Source organism: Neoarius graeffei, chromosome 22 (genome assembly GCF_027579695.1).
Source record: "Neoarius graeffei isolate fNeoGra1 chromosome 22, fNeoGra1.pri, whole genome shotgun sequence".
In the NCBI taxonomy this organism is placed as follows: domain Eukaryota; kingdom Metazoa; phylum Chordata; class Actinopteri; order Siluriformes; family Ariidae; genus Neoarius; species Neoarius graeffei.
In genome coordinates, this window is record NC_083590.1 from 17994619 (window position 1) to 18010103 (window position 15485).

Here is a 15485-nt window from a genome sequence, read left to right on the forward strand (position 1 = left end):
TCAACACCATTGTTCCAGACATCATCCACACCAAGCTCACCCAGCTCACTGTGCCCTCCTCCACCTGTCAGTGGATTACAAACTTCCTGACTGACAGGAAGCAGCAGGTGAGGATGGGGAGCATCATATCCAGCACTCGGACCATCAGCACTGGCGCCCCCCAAGGGTGTGTGCTCTCCCCACTGCTCTTCTCCCTTTATACCAACGACTGCACCTCAAGAGACCTGTCTGTTAAACTCCTGAAATTTGCGGACGATACAACGGTCATCGGCCTCATCCGAGACGGTGACGAGTCTGCATACAGACGGGAGGTTGAACGGCTGGTCTGTTGGTGCGGCCAGAACAATCTGGAGCTGAACACGCTCAAAACTGTGGAGATGACAGTGGACTTTAGGAGGAGCCCCCCCCCCCCCCCCCCCCCCCCCCCCCCACTCTGCTGCCCATCACCATCACCAACAACATTGTGACCTGCTGTTGAAAGCTTCAGGTTTCTGGGTTCCACAATCTCTTGGGACTTGAAGTGGGAGACTAACACAGTCACTATCATCAAAAAGGCTCAGCAGAGGTTGTACTTTCTGCGCCAGCTCAGGAAGCTCAACCTGCCTAAGGAGCTGCTGACACAGTTCTACTCTGCCATCATTCAGTCTGTTCTTTGCTCTTCCATCGCTGTTTGGTTTGGATTGGTCACCAAACAGGAGAAGAACAGACTGCAACGGACAGTAAGGTCTGCAGAGAAAATTACTGGTGTCAACCTGCCCTCCATCCAAGACCTGTACCTGTCCAGAGTCAGGAAACGGGCAGGTAACATCTCTGCGGACCCATCACACCCTGGTCACAAACTGTTTAAACTTCCTCCCTCAGGGAGGCGATATAGATCACTGTATGCAAAAACAACCAGACACAAGAATAGTTTCTTCCCTCAGGCAGTCTCTGTGATGAACAGCTAAAATCCGGATTCATATATCAGTAATATCACTTGCAAAATATCTGCACACTCATACCGTCATTCTGTGCACACTGTATACTTTATATTTATCTATTTCATACTTGACTTACCTGGATTAATTTGCACAATGCACCTATTTGTTTTTGTTTGTTTTTGTGTATATGCTTTTTATCTGTTCTTGTACTATGAGAGCTATAAGTGAAACCGGAGTCAAATTCCTCGTGTGTGTCCACATACCTGGCAATAAAAGTGTTTCTGATTTCTGAAATGTGGTTGTATTTGACTGAGCTTGTGTAAAAACAGCAGTAAAACTGTGGAACTGAAATCATCTTCCCTGTAAAGCTGCTGTTTATTGGCTGTGTGTTCTATATTCGAGTTTCTCTCTTCAGTTTCTCATCTATTAAACACTCAGAGTTCGGGGAGATTCAGCTGTGAAAGATTTTCTGGGTAGTTTTCGCATTACTTACAGTAAACAGGAAACTACTTCGCAAGTTCACGCATGCGTGTTAGCGGTTTAGGAAATCCCCACTGATCTCGTGTGAAATATCTGAAGAGCTCATTTGCCAGTCGTATTGATGGGTTTCAGTCACGTGACTTATCGGTTTTACCGGAAGTGAAATTGTTGGTGGTCTAAACGGCTGCTGTAGTGCAAACAGCTAGTGATAACTTATCAGAGTCTGCTCATAATCTAGAAGCCACTGCTGGCTTTAGATATATTCAGAAGATTGCTGTGTGCAATGGAATCAACCCCGACAGTCTGGGAAAGAAGGATTTGTTATACGATTTCAAAAACTACCCTTCAGTCGAGTTCCCCGACATCTCGAACTGTCTGGTGTTGCAGACGTCCTTCTACACCGCAAAACAGATGAAAGCGTGGAAGAGTTTGGAGGCTTATGACTTTTTTGTATATTGATGGGTAAAGGACCTCGGTATCAAGTCACTGCCCAATGAATCCTGTATTGTTTTTGCCCGTGTAAATTTTTTTTTTAAAGCTTTTCATTCACGTCTTTACAATGAAGTGCTGCGAGTTGAAGTGCAAACAAGCAGCAGTTCACTTGATTCTCACTTGTGTTGGCTCTTATGGCTCAGATACATCATTCACAAAGATCATCAGAAACCGCTTTAAAGACCTGGATCTTAGTTAAACAAGTCGGAGAAGTGATCATGGCGCATTGTAACTGTACAGCTGGGGAAGAATTTTGTCGCGACCTTCATGCATATGGACTTCGTGGGGAGGAAATAAAGAAACAGCTGAGGACTTTAGCGCTTCGCGACTAAAAAAAAAGTACCGTAAAATAATGACACAGCAAGAAAAGTACTTGGAAAACACTAAGGCCATAACTAAGAGGGAAATACAAACCTTTCACCAAGTGATCACTGCAAACTCGAGCATGCTTCGACTCGACTCCCTTCGATTTCACTGAGAGGTTCGAAAGCCACCTTTCTCGACGTCTTTTTGTGAAATCCTGTGTGTTCGTTCACCTTTTTCAAAATTGTTTTTTATTAGCTCATGGGGAACCCTGAAGAAACTTATCAGTTTCATGGTTTGATCTATTTGAACAACCTAAAACAATGCAAGCGTAAAGCATTTTTCATGGAGCAATGCACCTTCTCTGTACAAATAGTTTGGTCGACCACCAGCTAAAGTTTTGAACAACTAATGAGGTGAACGTGACATCCCGTGAAACCCAGCAATTGGGCTATGAGCTCTCCAGATATTTTACACACCCTCTGTCTGAAATCGTTCACTACTCCCTATATAGGGAATTACTGTATAGAGGACTATATAATGAGCTCATTGGTAAAATGAAAAAACTCTTTTGGACACTAGTCTGTCATGCTGGTATTCACATCATTTATTGTTGCACAATTAAAATGCGCCAGATCATTTGGCTGGTAGGTTTTCAAAATAAATATATGCGTGTGTTTTTGTGATAAATCCTGAGCGTATTTCCCATATTAATCAACACAAAGTACCTACAGCTTTCAGTTCCTTAAATCAAGGCTGAATAATTTCTTCTTTGCCGCTGCCTTTTATTCAATCAAGTTTGAAACTTTGATTTTTTTCAGCGTGACTGCAATGCATGATGGGATATATTGCTTTGGTTAGTTACCATCGTTGTACACTCCTTTTCATGATGCACCGTGGGATACTTTGAGTGCATTATATAGGGTGTAAATAATCCTCACTAAGGTTTTAGACAGCACTACAAAATGGCATCCTCACTATGTAGTGCCCTATATAGTGAATAGGGAGTGATTTCAGACACAGGGACAATAGTGGCGAGGCCTCGTTTGTCATCGACCACGTGATCTTATGTAACTTGATACTCGCCTCGAAGCGGGGATTCATTTGTCACGCACTCTAAGACTCGACACATGATTCGAAGACTCTGATTCATCTGACAATCACTACCATCAAACTGTGTGCAGCGTTTACTGAAATAAATGGCCTTTATTTTTTTCGTGGTCCAAATCCTGTGCTCTGATTGGCTGGTGGGCGGGTCCGTATCCTACGGTACGAACCCTGGTTATGGACCTCTGGCGACTCGCTCGTTCGCAACAATAAACATAGTAGAATTTTTTTGTCAGCATTTATCTTTTTTTTTTTTATAAGATTTATTTCTAAGATTATCAAAAATCTTAATTTTTGCCAGCATTTCTCAGGAAAATAGCATTAATTTTACATCATGGATAGCGATAATGACAGTGTTTAAAGCGAGTTTTACTACCCTGAGGAAGAAGAAATAAAACATTTCGGGAGAAAGCTAAAAACCTCTAACTTGCTAACAGTTTGATCTCATTACTTAATGAGGCCCATTTTGGACCATGTTATCCTAATACACAGACCCTCCGGGATTTCACGATGTTGCGATTTGCAACTTCAACGCAAATTCAACCAGTCCCCGTGAATTCAGGGCAGTGTTGCAATTATATCCAATCACTGCAACTTTCCCGCAAATTTGACCAATCGTTGGCGTCATCTTGAGGTGACGTCAACAAACTACCTTCCGCCTTACTTCCGTGTATACGTTCAAGAGAAGCAGCATGTGCGCAGTGTTGCCAGATTGGGTGGTTTCAAGTGCATTTTGGCGGGTTTTGAACATATTTTGGGCTGGAAAACATCAGCAGTATCTGGCAACACTGCATGTGCGAGTCAGTGTTTATATAGGCTTAAATTCCGTTACTGAAAGTGTGTTATGTTTACAGTGAAGGACTGTGTGCACTTTTTTTTTTTTTTTACTTAATACAAGAAATTAATGGATGCCAACATTTTTGCCAAAATGGTATTTTATTTTCCATTGTTTAGGCAGCTTCAGCATCATACTGTGAGATTCTGTTCAAATTGTTTTTTTTTCTTCTATGAAGCCTGAGCCATTTATTTTATTAGTTTATAATTATTGTTTAATTTAGTCTTCAGGAGAGACTGCCTGCACACAGTACTAGTATTAGGTTTTTTGTTTTTTTTTCTTACATGAAAGCTGAGGCATTTATATTATATTTTAAGGCAGGGACGTGCACAGGATTATAGAGGGGCAGGGGCTCAAAGTCAGAAAAAGGGCAGCAAGTGCATGTTTTTTTTTTTTTTTTTCCCCCGGTCCTTTCCAAAATATGGAAATGTACGATTTCCTGTACCATGCAAACTTCTCTGTGCTGCTCGATGCGCCGTACTCCGACGTCCAGCAAAAATAGAAACTGACACATAACATTTGTTTTTTTTCTGAAACATAACCCACATTTGATTTGAGCACGTTGTGGAAGAGGTCGACGACTAGTTATATATACAAGAGGAGAATGTAAGCTTCCCGACGACATATGATACTTGCATGTGCACCAAAGCACGGCCGAGGCAATCGATTGTGAACAGTAACAGGTCAGGTCACATCAGTTAACAAGCAGATTATTAAACTAAAGAGACTTAAATTACTCGCACAAATGTCAGTAGCCCTACAAATGCCCAAATGTCATGTCCATACAGTTTGAAAGGGCTAACTGTTAGACCATAACTCATGTTCAAGCTGCCTCACTGTCACGTCTCCTCTGTTCTCATTGTGGCAGCGCGCGCAGCGGCTTCTTCCCTCTCTCTCTGGCTGCGCCCTCTCTCTCTGGCCGCGCTCGAGCGGAGCAGCAATGGACAGAGAAGCGGCAGCTCAACGCACACAACCACCCCGGATTACGAGAACATTGGTAGATTGCCGTGGAGTTTTTGTACCACCGTTGTTTTAAACTTCTAACAGGACTGAATAATAATAATAATAATAATAATAATTATTATTATTATTATTATTATTATTATTATTATTTTAAAAGGGCAACATTTAATATGAGGCAAAAAGGGCAGGGGCTCAAGCACCCCTAAAGCCCTATGTGTGCACGTGTCTGTTTTAAGGTAACTTCATGTTGTGCTGTGAGGTTCTATGCACTTTAACTTTTGAACCAACAGGTGCATTTGGATAAGTAAAGCCTATTTTTCTGCATTTTTGTAGTCCTGGTAATCTTTTATATTGGTAAAGTTGTTTATAGGACCATTTCTCAATGTCTTTGTTCTTTTAATCAATAGTTTTTCAGTAATAACTTATCACTCAATTTTAATCACAAGAGAAAATCGCAACAATTTCTCTCAACTTTCACTTCCTCCCGCAATGTAATCGCAACAAAAACCTAAAAAACACTGCAACTTTCATCACAATTTTTTGGAAACCCCCCGCAACATCAGACATTTTAGCCCGCAACAATCACAAAAAAGGCCCGCGAAATCCTGGGGGGACTGAATACATAATATTAGGCCATTATTAAAAAATGTTCTGTTTCTGGTCCACCGGCCGGGTGAGTGCCGTTTGTGCGGGTGAAAATTTTTTTTTAACGCCGGTTTTTCAACATTTTTTTCGGGTTTGTAAATCTAAAATCGAACTTGACATTTCCGCATTCCTAGGGCTTTCCACTAAGGCTCATACTAGCCAGCCATGACAAATAAGAAGCCAGCCGGGGGAGGAAACACAAAATAAACTACTGTGCACGCAGTTCCCAGGGTTAAGTGTATTTTCCACAGACCATTTATTTATTCACTTTACTCAAATACAAAGTAAAATGGCAGTAAATCTCCTTTCTTTTCTTGCGTATTGCATCATGAGGCGTTCCTGGCTTGTAAATCTCTTATTTTCGGTGCATGACACATTCACGCAACTGAGCATGCTATGAATTAACAACAACGGTCTGCAGTGGGGCTTAGCCCACTTAGCACACTACTGCCTCCGCATGTCGGGGCGCGGATGAGTTACTCTCCCTTGATCAACGGTTCAGTTTGACATTGTCAGTCCGTTAGATAAACATTTAATTTTATTAAAATTGAAAATTAATATTCAGAGCCTGTGGGCTATAAAAATAGTCATTAAAGTAGCCGGCTGGACTTAATTGTGTAGTCGGCTGTATGGCCGGCAGCCGGCGCTTGTGGAAAGCCCTGTCGAATCAGCTCTGCGCATGCGCCGTGTGGCACAAAAAAATGGCAGCCACCATGAAGGAAGGAGATCCGGAGTTTTCAAACATTTGCTTAAGTGTGAAATCGCAAAATGGTATCCTAGCGAACAACAAAATAGTAAAGATTCAGAAAAACAAATCATTCAGTGATCACTTTAACAGTGTAATTTCATCCGAACTAGGCCTAACGGTCGATTTAGAACTACAAAAAGTCCGTGTGTCGGACATTTTAAGTACCTTTGTAAAAGTTTTGCAAATGTTGCAGTCAGGGCTCGAAATTAACTTTTTTTCTTTGTGTCCCCCAGTGGTCCCGAATTCTGTGTTGTATTGTCCCGAATGGAAGCAATAGTGTCCCCATTTATTTCCTCTCTGAAATAACCAGTGGTTAATATTATCATATGAAGTTACTATTATATTTGTAACTATGTGATTTTGAACCCTTTATATCATTTTTACAATAAGTCACAAAACACAAGTGACACATGTCCTATACATCATCTACTTCAAAATTACAGTTATTGCATTTTCAGTTTATTAAACTTTGGCGATCTCACTGTATGAATAGATACCCGTTTATTTAAAGGGGCCAACTAGCTCATTCAGAAAATGTTTCAACTCCCTACATCTGCAGTACACTTTAGTTGAAAATAAGACCCCTTTTATGTTCATTTCATCTACTTATACCTTGAATATCTGTTGGCATATATAAAGCCAACTTATTTTCACCATTACCGTTATCCATTTTTATGTAATATACCTGTTGCCCCATTCAGAGATGTTTTGAAAGCCATCAGCCATACCATCAATAGATGAAATGCCCTTGAGCAAGGCACCTACCCCAACATTGCTCCAGGGACTGTAACACTGTAAAAAACCGTAAAGTCACTTTGGATAAAAGTGTCATATCATATAAGTGCAAACAAAGCAATGTAATGCAAGTTTTTTTTATTGTAACCTTTAGTCATAGAAATCATTTACATTATTTACAGTGCTTAATTTCATTTTCTTTGACCTAGATAAATTTCCCATTCATTTCTATGGAATTATTTGAAAAACTACACACATTTTCAAACATCCGCTGCTCTGGCATGCTTTCACCTAGAGACATGATTCAAACTTTAAAACGTAGAGAAACTTCTCCTCTGTGGATCTGGCATTCAACTTTTTGCTAGGTTCTATACTTTTGGCTCAGACCCAGCTCAAACACCACGTGGGTTCCTGGAGAAATTCCGGCTTTATAATGGGTGTCTATTGCGTTGAGCTCGTTAAGTTAGAGTGTAGAGAGCTTGGAAAAATAGCTCAAACTTTCTCATTTAAACTGTGTTTTCAGCCCCAATTTTCACTCTACACACATAATTTTCTCAAAAGTAGTAGCCACACTTGTCCTGATTCACACAATGTGTCTACCTATACGATAGGACTTGCAGTTTTTGAATGAGAAGCCTGAAAGTGAGGAGAGGGCAGGCGCGCAGCCCCATAGACTGCTATTATAAACGTGGCTGCGCTTTGACTGTTAAATCAGAAAAGTCACTCGTTTTTAACTCGCTCTAGTGACCTCAATTTTTACACTACAGACAAAAAAAGGACATCAGTGTGTTCAGGAGAGCCTTGTGGCACTCACTGTGAAATAATTTTGTGAATATCTCCTTCCGTTTTCGTGTAAACTCCCGTTGTTTGGAGGGAGCGCTCTGACAGAAAGCTGCCCTTTTTGTGTGCCCCTCCCCCACCCGCGCGCTGAGCAGAGAGAGACAAAAATACAGTCCAGCTCAGCTCCGGCAACTGTGACTGTTACGCGCACTGCATCACTCTCACGATTTCCCCCGGGGGAATTGTCGTCTCTAGATCTATTTTTTTCCATTGTCCCGGGATTGTCCCAGATATGATAATTTTGTGTCCCGATGACATTTTTTATGGTCCCCGGGACGTCGGGACACCGTTAGTTTCGAGCGCTGGTTGCAGTCAGCATTTAAAATGCTAACTTTTTGTTCAAGTTTCAGTTGATTTAACTGTCATATTTTATTAAATGTGTCTGCTTTTGTAATAAAAAAAAGTACTGAAAGAAAAAGCAAACACAGCATTGCGATTTCTTATCCATCCATATATAATTTAAAAAAAAAAAATCCCTCCCTCCCGACTGAAATTTTTTTTGCCTACCCGGTGGACAGGAAACGGATTTTTTTTAAGGATGGCCTTACATTAGGTAAAAACTTTAAACCAGTACAATCTCTTCTTCAAAGTTTCACCAAATGGCTTTATTTATGCAGTATAAAGGTCATAATACTGTATAACTTTGGTCGAGCAAAAACATGGCTGAATCCTGACCCCGATAGCAGAGGGTCGTTGAAACGACGTAGAGTTTTGGTCAGAATGGTCGGTTTCCATCGTACGTCAGAAAATCAACGTTGAAACGGCGCCGTGAAACGTCGATTTCTCCGCCGTCTGAGAGGGTCGATTTATCACCGTTGAATCAACATGGGTAAAGGTTGATCTGTCGACCGTCAGAGAAGGTTGAATATACGACGTTGAACCATCGTCACTTTTGCCGGCCAGTTTTCAACATTGGTAGGATGATCTAATTCTGGCCCGTAGCCAGGGGGGATCGGAGGGTTCGTTCGATCCCCCCCGCGACACCGCGCCCCGGACACACGCGCCCCTCAAGATTACTCAAGATTTATTCATTTTTTCATGTCCGATGAATATACATTGATTCACATTTAAATTTACAATATCAAATCCAGACTAATCAAAAAAGAAAAGTAGACTAAGTGAGGACGAGTTAGAAAAACGGGTTCATTTCTCCTATGTTTATGTTTACACGTTTTGTTCAGACTGCTTTACACCCCAATCCAGTGGGTGGCGGTAATGCCCCCATTAGACCCCTTTCACTGACGTCACCCGAAACCGGAAGTAAACAAACCCTGCGCCACATTGGAAGACCAACAAACTCGTGATTAGGGGGAAATAACGGCAGCGCGCGGTCTGTGAACCCACGAGGCACTTGGATCATCATAAACCTACAATGGTAAACTTTTGTGCTGTGTTAGGGTGTTCAAGGAGCTTTCTGCCAGGAGACAGAGAGAGGATTTAGCTGCTTTATGCAGAGCGGATCTGAATACTTCAAGTCTATTTTGTTACTGGTAAGTCACTAGGCTAGAGTGTTGTAGAACATTTTTTTAAATGTTTGCTGAATAAAAACATCCTTAATTTTATCAAATATTCTCTACTCTATATTTCATTTCTTTCTTTTGTTTTAATTTTCCTCCCTCCATCCCTCTTTGGATTTTAAATATAGTTTTTCCCCATGTCCAAATAATGAGGTAGGGTGGCATTTAGAAACCCATAGCCTACTGCTGACTTTCTTTATCAATGCTGCATCAAATTAATTTTGGTTATGTTTTTCTGTTTCCATGTACAGGTCTGCGCCGCAGGAGGAATAGGCCACAATTATAAATAAATCATAAAATGTTTCTAAGAACTTGTTCAAGTGTGTTCTGTTCCTTATAAATGTTAAAAGTTATGCCTCATTAGATAGCTTGACAAACATTAGGAGAGGTGCATTGTTGCATGCATTTTTATATCCTGTGGTACATTAAACAGGACGTAGCCTATGCACATTGATATAAATTAAGTTTCACTTTCATGGTTGAAGTATGCATGTGTGTGTGTTCATCCTAGGCAAGAGCCCCGATGCTTTATTGTTAGCTAGTTTAATTTAGCCTGTTTTGCTTAATTTGTAGCCTTCCTGTTGTACATAAAACAGGAAGTAAAGTTGGATGAATCATCGCCGAAAATTCAACTATAAATAGACCGAAGTACGTAGTTGAATAAAGGGTGAAAGGGGGTCTATTCTCTGTCGACCACCAGCCACTTTTCAACGTCGTTTCAACGGAAACTCGTATGAGCAAAGCGGTGTTGAATCAACGTCGGTGATTCGACGGCGTATAGGTCGAAGAACATGCCGATGATTCCACGTCGAATCAACGACCCTCTGCTATCTGGGATGACTCCTATTTGCATAAATGGGGGGCTACATAGGCGGCAAAATGTAGTCGGCTGTTTCACAATTGAGTGTACCCTTTTATTTTCCCACGTTACCAGTTGATAGTCTACATAAGATATTACTGTTTTTAGACACTTATTTTCCCAAAGCTGGTGTAACAAGGAACACAACATTAAAAGAAATAGGGAAATCCGTCAATATTTGGCGAAACTATCGACAAAAATACTACCTAAAAATGTCCCAATTTTAGTGTTACCAGGAGTCATTCAGTTTTTTTCACATTCTAACCATTGCACCTGACATCACAAACATGGCTGCTACCTTAAAATTCCTTATTTTGTACAAGCAGTCATATGTCAAATAGAGATTTATTACCATTTTTTGAAGATATACCAACTTTTTTTTTTGCCAGCAGGGTTATTTTTTTACTTTTACCCACGTTACCAATTTTAATCTAATATTTACTTAAAGATTTCAAAGTCTGTAGTATTGTTTTAATGTGTTGTGAGAAGTGTTAGTTTGACATGTAAAGTTTTGATATGATGTAAGAGAACAAAAGTAGAATGAGATCATTGCTACTTTCATCTGACACACAGCTAAGGATTAAAGTATAGGCTGTGATTTTCCGAAAAATTCTGTCCCGTCCGTACCCTCTCCTAATTTCTACACAAAGTAAATACTACAAGCTTTTAATTATGATGGTTTACAAGTCTCTTTTGCCAAATACCAAACCACCATATAAACCATATCTGTGATAAAGACCTTGCCTGATATAGCACAATAAACCTCAAATGTCCCGTCCGTACCCCCACTTTTAGTTTTTAGCAAAATACTGTGGAGAATGGCACTCCAATTGCTAAGAAGACACATACTAAAAACTTAAAAAGATACAAACAGTTAATCTCCTCACTAAAAATTGTAGTTTCTAATGAATTCATCAACATTTTCCTTCACAGATTTTTTTTCATTAACCCACATCTGGTATACACCCCCATAGACTTTAGTAATGGTCATTTCCAGGGCTGCCTGGGATGGGTATGAGATGAAATATGATATTCCCCTGGAGTTACCATCCCATTTTGCCCAGACCATGTGCTCTCCTCTAGCCCAGCTCAGTCAGTATCAACTCTACATGTATGCCTACATGTACATTTCACAGGTACGTAAGAAAGTTATATGACCAGCCTTTTGGTATGTGATTTCACCTACACCAAGGTCATTTGAACACGATTTGACAGTAAGAAAAGTGATTATCTTCCTCTATGCCAGTTCTAATTTGAGGAGGGGGGTGGCGAAACTGTGAATGGTTTAATTTAAAATCATAAGTACTTTTGGCTGTCAAGGATGTTTATCATGATAGATACAGCATACAGATTAATGAACTTATGGTAGAAAAAGTGTAGTACTACAGTACAATGCAGTAACTTTACATACAGTCTTACAGTTGTCCCGTCCGTACCCCCTTAGTGACCCATTAAAAAAAAGACCTGTATCATAATAACAGAGGTGTTCTGCAGAGATCTTTTAGGATACTAAGCCCAAGGTATGTACCTTTGAACTGCCAACATCAATTTTGAAGTATATTAAAGTTGATTTTTCAACCTCAGTGACACCTGTTTGGTACACTCAATTGTGAAACAGCAGAGTTTTTTTCCTGCCATGGAAGTGCACTTGTATACTGAGGAGGAAGCAATTTGCATTACAGCCTTGAATGAGGATTCAAAATGGCAGCTTGGCTAGGTTTCCCCTTTTGGGCGCTCTCATTTTCTGTTAGAATTTGGTAAAGAAAAAAATATATTATTTACCAGCTTGAGGTTGGTCCGTTTGATGAAATACCGTGACCTCGGCCTTGAATACCGACCTCGGCCCAGAGGGCCTCGCTCACTACTTTCAAGACCTCGGTCACGGTATTTCACCATACGGACCTCCCAGCTGGTAAATAACATTTATTTCGAAGAGCCCTAATAAACAACACCTGGGTGTGCTTTGCTTTTCTTGCTTTCAGGTGTGCGTCATCGTCAGGTGTCTAAATACTGTAGAATTTTTTTTTATGTTTAGGGAATAACACCCCCCCCCCATATACTCCACTCTGTATCAGATACACCTGTTCTATACAGGGAGGTCATTTGTAGCTGTGCAAAAAAAAAAAACAATTGTGATAATCAGGATAAAATGTGAAATCTGTCTCAGCTGCCTTCTTTTGTCTTTTTCACAAACAGCTTTTATGTGAGATTTTTTATTATTATTATTGTTATTGACAGCACTTTTATTCTATTTCTTGGTAATTAAAGTGGACTGGACTTGCAGTGTAATTTCAGAACAATAAAACGTCAAGCGGGTCCCTAAACAAGTAAACATTTCACTTTCACTGTTTGCTTTCTTCAGTTTAAAATCCGTCTAAAAGAGCAAGAAACAAGAAAGCTGCTAAACCTTTGCATTTGTGCTCATTATTTAATGTCTTTATTTGAAAACTCCCCCTGGCTCTTGGTTTGTTGTTTGTGTGTGTATTAATGACTGTGTTTGTGTTTTGTTGCTGTTATTTTCAATAAAGATTAAAAAAAAAAAAACCGAGACGAACCAATGGCGTCACTCTTGTTCCGCGAGGCGTCGTTTGTTAGCGGTCACGTGGTTTTATGCAACTTGATACTCGCCTCGATTCATTTGTCACGCGCTCTAAGACTCGACACATGATTCGAAGACTCGGATTCATCTGACCATCACTAAATCAACTAAAAGAGCCGAATCAAAGAGTCGATTCGTTCCCTGAACGACACATCACTCAGACACCCTTTTTCCACCAAATCAGTTCCAGGGCTGCTTCGCAACTCGTTCAGCGCTGTATACGTCATTACGTCGCTACGTTTGCATAAACCTTGGCGCGAATATCGAAGCAAAAACAACACGGAAGAAGCAGCAGCAACAACAATAATAATAATAATAATGGATGACTTCAGTTCTCCTGAAGTGAAAGTGTTTCTCTTTCAGCTGAGACGCAGTTTTGTTGCTATTGGGAGACAATAATAATACAAACTCCAACTCCAGGCAGAACCGGTGAGATTAATGAAGCCCAGCATGGAGTGCTGAGTAAAAGTGAGTGCTGTGTTGGAGAGAAATGTGGTTGTATTTGACTGAGCTCGTGTAAAAACAGCAGTAAAACTGCGGAACTGAAATCATCTTCCCTGTAAAGCTGCTGTTTATCGGCTGTGTGTTCTATATTCGAGTTTCTCTCTTCAGTTTCTCATCTATTCAGTGATTCATTTTGCTCCTAATGACTGAGTCAAACTGACTCACCACATATTAAATCAGTGAGTCAAAAATTTCCAAAGTGAGTCAAAATTACAATACACACTTTGAAAACAAAAAACACAATATCACTGTTCACACTTAAATCATTTAATTCCAACATGTGAACAATTGTGTGAGCTATTCATCTAAGCTAACAATAACAATTTTCAGAATAAAAAAAAGAAAGTATGGAATTAAACAGAATAGTTATTATGGCTGTTTTGACTAGAATTCAAATAAAACATAAAAAAAAACTGTCAATATCTTTGGCACTTGACTTTTGTGACATCAGACAAGATTAACTTTTTCACAATTAATAATGACATTTATCATGTTTATGGTTTAGCTACTGTAACATTTCTTCACTGAGAAAATTCTTTTGCTTGTTTTTTTTTCAAGTGATCCAGACTCATCTCAATCATGTCTGACTTAGTAAGAATGCTTGTTTTTATGTTCATCAAGTGATGTTGCTTTTCAATGGTTAGTCTGTTTCTGCCTTTAGTGAGAATCTGGTTCTGCACTGAGAAGCCCCTTTCACAGCCAGCAGTATGCACTGCAGAGGTTAAGGCAAGCTGTGCTAGCTTGATCATGTTGGAGAACTCAGGGTGGTAGAGCTGGACACATTCCCACAGCTGCCACATCCTGTCTGATTGATTGATTCTGTGGACAGGTGTCTTTTATACAGGTGTCAGTTTAAGACAGCTGTCTTTAATGCGGGTAACGAGTTGATTAGGAGTGTCTAACTGGTCTGTGGGAGCCAGAACTCTTAATGGTTGGTAGGGGATCAAATACTTATTTCACTCAACGAAATGCAAATCAATTTATATATTTTATAAAATGTGATTTTCTGGGGGCGGCACGGTGGTGTAGTGGTTAGCGCTGTCGCCTCACAGCAAGAAGGTCCGGGTTCGAGCCCCAGGGCCGGCGAGGGCCTTTCTGTGTGGAGTTTGCATGTTCTCCCCGTGTCCGCGTGGGTTTCCTCCGGGTGCTCCGGTTTCCCCCACAGTCCAAAGACATGCAGGTTAGGTTAACTGGTGACTCTAAATTGACCGTAGGTGTGAATGTGAGTGTGAATGGTTGTCTGTGTCTATGTGTCAGCCCTGTGATGACCTGGCGACTTGTCCAGGGTGTACCCCGCCTTTCGCCCGTAGTCAGCTGGGATAGGCTCCAGCTTGCCTGCGACCCTGTAGAACAGGATAAAGCGGCTAGAGATAATGAGATGAGATGAGATTTTCTGGATTTTTTATTTTTGATATTCTCTCACTGTTAAAATAAACCTACCCTTAAAATTATAGACTGTTCATATCTTTGCCAGTGGGCAAACTTACAAAATCAGCAAGGGATCAAATAATTATTTCCTCCACTGTAACTTGTATTGTGTGTTTAAGTTACCGGTAGGCTATAAGATTATTTAATTTGCTTCAGAATGTGATTGTCTCAGTTCATCTGATTATTTAATTAGTCTTTTAAGTTTTATCAGTGACATGTATATTGCATAATTTATAACACCTGTTTTAACGAGAGTCACATGAGACTGTCAATTGGTAAGTAGAAACAAATTTAGATCAATCTTTTATTACCGCAAAGAAATGCTTTGGCAAACATAAATTTTATCGATTAGTACGAGAGAGCTATTTTCACTCGCTTCAAATCGAGGCTGGAAAGGATTTGCATATGCCGAAGCTTTCCAGCCAATGAAATTGCTGACACGTTGCTGACGGAATTAAACGAAGCTAAATATAGGCCCGCCAAGTAAAAAAGACTATAGTAGTCGATAAA

The 15485-nt window shown here is 40.3% G+C and overlaps 2 protein-coding genes across 26 annotated transcripts in view; both read left to right on the forward strand.

Annotated features, from left to right (window-relative positions):
• LOC132870726 (protein NLRC5-like) overlaps positions 1-15485 on the forward strand; it is a 930547-nt gene that overhangs the window by 245862 nt on the left and 669200 nt on the right. The window lies entirely within an intron of this gene.
• The window catches only part of LOC132871038 (NLR family CARD domain-containing protein 3-like), a 76217-nt gene continuing 73955 nt past the window's right edge, over positions 13224-15485 (forward strand). Inside the window, exon 1 of the mRNA XM_060905193.1 lies at positions 13224-13511. The gene's annotated coding sequence lies outside the window, so the exon portion shown is untranslated. The remainder of the gene's footprint in view (positions 13512-15485) is intronic.